Genomic DNA, 7,382 nt, shown 5'->3' on the forward strand with positions numbered 1-7,382 from the left:
GGTTGCTGGATTCCAGAAGTGGGAAGTTTCCTGATTTGGGTTTCAGATCACTTTCCCTAGCAGCCTGTTTGGAGGGGCCGGCTGCTAGGGAGACACAATCTGAAAACTGGGAAGGCTATTAAGAGCTAATGTATTCCTGGAAATGAAACTGTACTCATTGTAGAGAAGAAAGGAAGGAAGGAAGGAAGGAAGGAAGGAAGGAAGGAAGGAAGGAAGGAAGGAAGGAAGGAAGGAAGGAAGGCTTTGTACATAGACATCTTGTACGCCAGGGTGACTCTAGCTAGGCTCTCTGTGTCCCAGACATAACCATTCTCCGTGTACAGAGAAAGGTTTTTTTGACATTCAGTCACAGAGAGGCAGCATGGTTAGTGGCCAATGTCATGGACCCCGGGTTCAAACCTCCACTCTGAAATGAACAGCTCACCATGGACCTGTCACATGCTCTCATTCTATCCTACCTCACAGGACTGTTGTGAGAGTACAGCCCGGAGGGAAGAACTGCATACGCCACCTAGAGGTTCTTGGAGGAATAGCGGAACAATACTGTGCTGGACAGGGCGCAAACCTTCCACACACGGTCTGAAGGTATTTTTCACTAGTCACCAATGTTCCCTCTAAGCTGTGGAGTCTTGTGAGCAAAAATTCTACTTTGTGAGCCACTGGCATTAAAGTTGTGAGCAAGTGATTTGGCTGCTGCATAAATTAGTTTGCTTGGAGCCATCCTTCCTGAGCTAAGACAAAAATGTGTGAGACGGAGGCTAAAGAACTGTGAGCTAGCTCACACTAACTCAGCTTAGAGGGAACAGTGCTAGTCACTACTTTTTAAAGCTGCCTTTCCACCCATCAGGGTCCGCAAGGAGGCAAACATAAGAACATTAAAACCTTTGAGCAATTAAAAGGAAAGAAACAGTTATAAAACAATTCAATTCAAGACACACAAACAACACTCGGGAGAGCCAACAGCCATTATGCCAGGTGAAACAAAAAAACCCCAAGTCTATTTCACATAAGGAATAAGCTGTATTTTGCACATGAGAAGAACAAAAACTATCTGGGGTGTGCAGCTGAGAGCTTGAAAGCTCGCTGCACCCCACCTAATCAGCTGAGCGGGAGAGGTTAAATTCAGCCACTCAAACAGCTGATGTGGGATTTTAGCTATTCTGAACAGTCCCTGTTATATGCAGCCGCCAACCAGGGAGAGGGGAGCTGGATGCGAAATGCTTGCTTATGCTGTTCCCCATCCAGCTATGGAAGGCCTCGGCCTCTATGTCCTGTTGTTGGCCCTGAAGAACTGGACACCCAATGTGTGAGGCAGGATGCTGGACTAGAGGGGCCCTCTCTGGTCTGATCCAGGGCTCTTCTGAGGTTCTTAGGAAGGCCTCAGCCTCTCTGCCCTGTTGCTGGCCCACCAGAGGACCTGGTTGGCCACTGTGTGAGACAGGATGCTGGACTAGGTGGACCACTGGTCTGATCCAGCAGGGATCTTCTGATGTTCTTATGAAGGCCTGGACCTCTACACCCAGTTGTTGGCCCTCCAGAGGAACTGGTTGGCCACTGTGTGAGACAGGAGGCTGGACTAGATGGGCCACTGGTCTGACCCAGCAGGGCTCTCCTGAGGTTCTTATGAAGGCCTGGACCTCTCTGCCCTGCTGTTGGCTCTCCAGAGGAACTAGTTGGGGCCCCTGTGTGAGACAGGATGCTGGACTAGATGGACCACTGGTCTGATCCAGCAGGGCTCTTCTTAGGTTCTTATGAAGGCCTTGGCCTCTCTGCCCTGCTGCTGGCCCTCCAGAGGAACTGGCCGGCCCCCTGTGTGAGGCAGGATGCTGGACGAAACGGACTATATGTCTGATCCAGCGAGAAAAATGCAAAGACCAGAACTGGGAAGGGGTGTCAATAACTGTTATGGGTGGTATGCCAAATGAAACAAAAAAAAAAGTCTTCGTCCGCAGGTAGAAGACACCAGTAGAGGGAGACAGACAAACCTCCCCAGGGAGGGAGTTCACAGGTGAACCCACCTGATACTGAATCTCAGACCCTTGGTCCATCAAGATCAGTCTTGTCTACTTGGACCAGCAGCAGACCAATGTTCCCTCTAAGCCGTGGAGTCTTGTGAGCAAACATTCTACTTTGTGAGCCGCTGGCATTAACGTTTATGACTTCCACTGGCTCAGTAGACCTTGCTGGATCGGGGCCCATGTGTGCCACTTGGATTAGTATTTCATGTAGAACATTTTTATGCCGCCCTTCCACCCCATCAGGGTCCCCCGCGGCGACAATCATGAAAAGGTGAAAACATTTGAACAATGGGGGGGGAAACCCACACACACAGTTAAAATTTAGAAAATAATTCAATAAAAATGCAAAGACTAGAACCGGGAAGGGGTGTCAATAACTGGATAAGATGGAGATTGAACCTGAACTGGATAAGATGGAGATTGAACCTGGGACCTTCTGCATGTCAAGCAGAAGCTCTACCACTGAGCCACAGCATCTCATGAAAGTCCCAAAGTTTTGTTGCAGGAGAAACTCAAGCAGGGAAGAAGGAAGAGGAGGAGGAGGAGATTGGATTTATACCCCACCCTTCAGTACCCAAAGGAGTCTCACAGCGACTTACCATCTCCTTTCTCTTCCCCTCCCCGCAACAGACACCCTGTGAGGTAGGTGGGGCTGAGAGAGCTCTCGCGAGAACTGCCCTTGAGAGAACAGCTCTGAGAGAACTTGTGACTGACCCAAGGTCACGCCAGCAGCTGCATGGGGAGGAGTGGGGAATCAAACCCCGTTCTCCCAGATTAGAGTCCGCACTCTTAACCACGACACCAAAACCAGCTCAAAGATGACGGAAGTGAACAGGTAGGTTCATGTGTGAGAAGTCATAGATACAAAAGCCAGGTATTTAAAAGAGACTGAGCGACAAATGCTGCCGACACATTCGCGATCCAGATTCTCCTTTTGAGGTCACACGCAATATACCCTCTGTCCAAGTCGCTCGTAACACATATTTTTATACACACCCCAAGAGCTCCCCAAACGCACGAAGAACAGAAACTGAGAGAAAAGTCATTCGAAAAGTCGCAGTGTACTTGCAAACGAGGGGAAAATAAAACAGTTACAGCCACTGACTTTTGCGAAATGTGTCGACAAGCGCCCTTTTTAAGGAGTGTTTTATAAAGCCCTGAGGACGTCTGAGCTCTGGACGTGACAGGATCTTGTTACGCTACCAATTTTTACGACGCGTCCGGGAAAGCTGATGATCTGGACTGACAGTTCTACGGCTTCTCGGCCTGACTTGCTAACTTTAGGTAGACTCAAGAGCCAGACTGCAAGTTAACGGCAGACACGGATCTGGCCTGGGGCTGCCGCCGCCATTTTACCCCAAGATCAACTAAGCATCTGGATTCAGTGATCTGACTTTTCTGAATGTTTATCAGGAACCATGTACTGCAAACACCTCCATGGTGGTCCTGGTGTCCTTGTTTGCTGTGTTGGCATCTCTTGCCCTGATGAACTTTGCTGGAATCTGGATCAGTATCCTGAAGAGCAGGAGCCTCTGAAACCCTTGTTCTCCCTGCCTCGCATTGGTGCCCTTTACTTAGTAAAGGAATGAAATTATGTCACTCTACCATCCTTATCCTTGACGTTGATGGCATGGCCTTCCTATTCTCTTTGGTCTCTAAAATAACTTTTTCTAGGTCCCTATCACCAAACAGAAGTTCTCCGGAAAAACTTCTCAGCCAAAAGACTGGACTTAGAGAGTCAACTTGTTAACTGGCAGAGCGCCGCTCCTGTGCGCTCCTGCTCCAACTGAACCCTGCCCCTAGCCAATCTGGATGTCTTCCCCCACTGAAGGAGAATGTACCAACAGTCTACTTTCCATCCTCTTATGAAAACTGCAAGGCTAGACTCAAAATTCCATCTAGATAATACACCAAGAAAACTCTGGTGGGTTTTTTCTTCTTCTGTAAGTGTTCCGCAACAGAAGACATCATCTGGTACTAGTTCTTTTTGTGGCTCAAGAGTATAACCTTCCTGTGAATAAGTATGCTGTGAGCACCATGAGAAGAAATGGCAACACAATATTAGCCATAAACATTTGTGAATCAAACCTGGTGCTTGCTACTCACCAAATATTTGATGTAATCTGAGGCAAAATGGTGTCAACAGGTGCCTTACAACCCTGCAGCGCTGGATATATGCTTTCTGTAGGAGACGGTAGAGTTTCTTTGACCATTTCACTGATCTTGAACAACAGAGAAAATTATTAAATTTGATTAAGTTTTAAGAGCTGAATAAAGGAAAAAATAGAGAATACATAAAACTGAAACAAATCTTACTAAACACTTCTTTGAGCTCTTATATTTATGGCTACGAGATCCGGGGGAGAGGGGTCCTTTGGTTGGAGTGGTAATAGGCTGGATAGGAAAAGAGGAAAAAAAGGTCTCTCAGGATCATAGGAATAAGCTAAAAGCCTATGATTAATCTTACTGAAATCCTACAACTAAAGAGAGGTCTGCTAATTTAGAAACAGGGCAATGCCTAAGAGTTTAAAACAGAATCGGGCTCACGCCCGGTAGAAGCAGCAAGTATCTCTTGTTATGAACTAGCTCAGCAAACTATGTTTTTTTTACAAACTGCATATAGCTGTATGAATTTACCTCCATGAGTTTTTTGGATTAAGCCTATATACTTGGAACCAAAGATTGTTATATACTCAACTAAAAGCACTTCTGTACACATACAGTTGATCCTTCTTCCTCTTTGGGCCCCTCTCTGTGCTGTATCACACATCATTCTGGAACACCTGCACTTAGCATAGGAATTTTTTGGAGGACACTGGGATTTCTGGGAAAGAGAGGGGGTATCCACAAAAATGCCTTCTGCTGACACTTGAAGATCTTTAATTCTAAGCCTTAGCACTTGCTCATGACTGAAGAACTTCCCTTCCTCCAGTTAATCAGACACAAAGTTCTTGAACCATGGAGAGAGTATTTCTTCTGGAAAACTCCTTTGAATAAAGAGAGTCATTGGTATTACCTTGGTTTGATGATTAGAAGAAGGTTTAATGCTTCGGGAAGACGGAGACCCATTTGAAGAATGATTTCTAACGGCAGGGCTTCGCCTATCAATATCATCTGCCAATTCTTCCTGATAGATTGGATTGGCAAAGGAAACTCGCCGGCTCTGCCCAGAAAAGAAACAGATTTATTTATTTGACTTATATCCCGCCCTTCCACATGGGCTCAGGGCGGCGAACAAGAGGCAACTGCCATACACAACACTAAAACCAGATAAAACAATCAATTACATTTACATTTAAAATCGGTGCTCACAACAATATATCATCCAAGACGGAGACTCCAATGCAATGTTCCAGAGGTTCTACTGTCTCTTCTTGATCGGTCTGCACGATGTGCGTTCTTCATTCCCAAGGCCAGTTCGCATTGCCAAAAATGGCAGCGCGGTGGAGGTCAAAAGCCTGGGGGAAGAGCTCCATCTTGCAGGCCCTGCAGAACTGCATAAGGTCCCGTAGGGCCCGGATCTCCTCTGGGAGCTCATTCCACCAGGTAGGAGCCACCACCGAAAATGCCCTGGCCCTAGTAGAGGCAAACTTAATCTCTCAGGGACCTGGCACTCCCAGGAGATGGGAGCTTCCACACAATGTGAATTCCCCACAATGTTCTGGCTAGCACCTCCACCTACCTGAGGCTGTGCAGTTTGGGTCATTTTCTCCAATTCCATCGCTGAACTTCTTCCCCGAAGACGAGAACCAACCTTCTGGCCTCGAACTTCGGAGCTTTTTCTTTCTTGAGGAGCTGCTCTTGGAAGCAGAGATCACCAAAGAGCCATCGAAGACGACAACTTCATTACTGTATCACGGGGCGCCTTAAGGAGAGGATCCCAAGGCCGCAAACATCTCTGTCCCAGCATGGTCCATGGAGGTAAGTCACACCGGACCTGCAAGAGGTGGAATAAAGCACACTTAGGTGACATAGCAGAATAAAGTTTATTGTACGTGGCAACAGCTTTTGACTTGACCAATAGGGATCGGCTTTGGGATAAACTGGAGAAGACTAGAGATGTAAAATTTCCGGAAATTTTGAAGCTCAGGAAAAAAACCCATTTTTTTCCGGGGAAAAGACGAAATTTTCAGAAAAATTGAAAAAAATGCTACATTAGCACTTCTTTTTTCTTTTCCAGATTGAAAGTCATTCTGTTACTTTAGGAACATAAAATACGACTATGGACATTTTTACTTGGCATGAAATTATCGCAACTAGCATATTAAAAATATAGTGTATCCAAACAGTTATTACAAACAGAATACCCACCCACATGCAAAAACAAAACTGAAACTTTTTTTTCTTGTGACAATAGCACCTCCAAAGGAAGAAATGCATTTTGTTCTTGCATTGGAGAGTTCAGTTTGTAACCTAGGACTTGTGCTTGTCCTCAGTGCACAGAAATTAGATCAATCTGATACCATACATATTTTTTAGAAATGATTTGGAAAATATTTGAATGCCTTGTCCTAAAATATTTTATTCATCATGTTAAAATAAAACGTTCCATAATCAATTTTTTTTCTTTTATTTTCTTTTTTCAATTTTTCAGAAAAAAACAAAAAAAGGCTTCAGGAAAAAAATGGAAAAAAACTGTTTTCCCCCCGAATTTTTCCGGTTCTTCACATCTCTAGAGAAGACAAACATGGACAAGAGATTGTTGTTTTTAATTTGTGAGTTATACTCAGATACGTCTACAAGGATCAAAGTAGGCATCTCAGGCTCTTTGACTAGCAAAATATCAACAAGTAAAGGGGTAAAGCACTTTTCAATCTCTCCTTATATATAATGCTGTTTTGGTTGTGGACTCTTCCACACACTCCCGAATCAGTTGGCTCGCTGCTGTGTCACTCAAACAGCATCTCTACCCACTGGCTGCGTGGCTGGCTGCGTTGCTGTCGTCCCACCCACCAAACCGCCGCCCAGCGTCTCAGCCTCAGTAGGCTCGGAGCCGGCGGCCGGGCAGGATGCTCCAGCAGGCGGACGCTAATCAGGCTGAGCCCGAACCTGCCGAGCCCGCTGCAGGTACCTGCACGAGCTGCGACTGAATGGGTGTCGGCGGCAGTGGAGGCGGCCCAGAGGCCACTGGACACAAAGCCAGTGGTGGGACCTTCTGTTGCCCCTCGACCCTGGCCTCTGGGGAGGGGGGAGAAAGCGTAGGACTGGGGGGGGGCTCTGTCATGTCTTCCTAGGGCTCGTTGTATTCCTTCTACAATGGGCTTTGCTCCTAGTTTATACATAAATGACACAGTTCCCAGGCTAAATGGCCCCGAACTTGTTTCATCTACGGTAGGCCAGCAGAAAACATCAATACTGCTTTAT

General features: G+C 46.3%; 1 long non-coding RNA gene across 1 annotated transcript; it reads right to left on the bottom strand.

Annotated features, from left to right (window-relative positions):
• Nucleotides 1-3,385: 3,385 nt before the first annotated feature.
• Nucleotides 3,386-5,217, bottom strand: LOC107122239. Its single transcript, XR_001482901.1, has 3 exons — nt 5,035-5,217; nt 4,335-4,412; nt 3,386-4,240 (listed from the first exon to the last, which is right to left on the bottom strand). It is a non-coding gene; the product is annotated as an uncharacterized LOC107122239 (long non-coding RNA).
• Nucleotides 5,218-7,382: the final 2,165 nt, after the last annotated feature.

This window comes from Gekko japonicus, unplaced genomic scaffold (assembly GCF_001447785.1).
Source record: "Gekko japonicus isolate JY-2015 unplaced genomic scaffold, Gekko_japonicus_V1.1 scaffold2, whole genome shotgun sequence".
In the NCBI taxonomy this organism is placed as follows: domain Eukaryota; kingdom Metazoa; phylum Chordata; class Lepidosauria; order Squamata; family Gekkonidae; genus Gekko; species Gekko japonicus.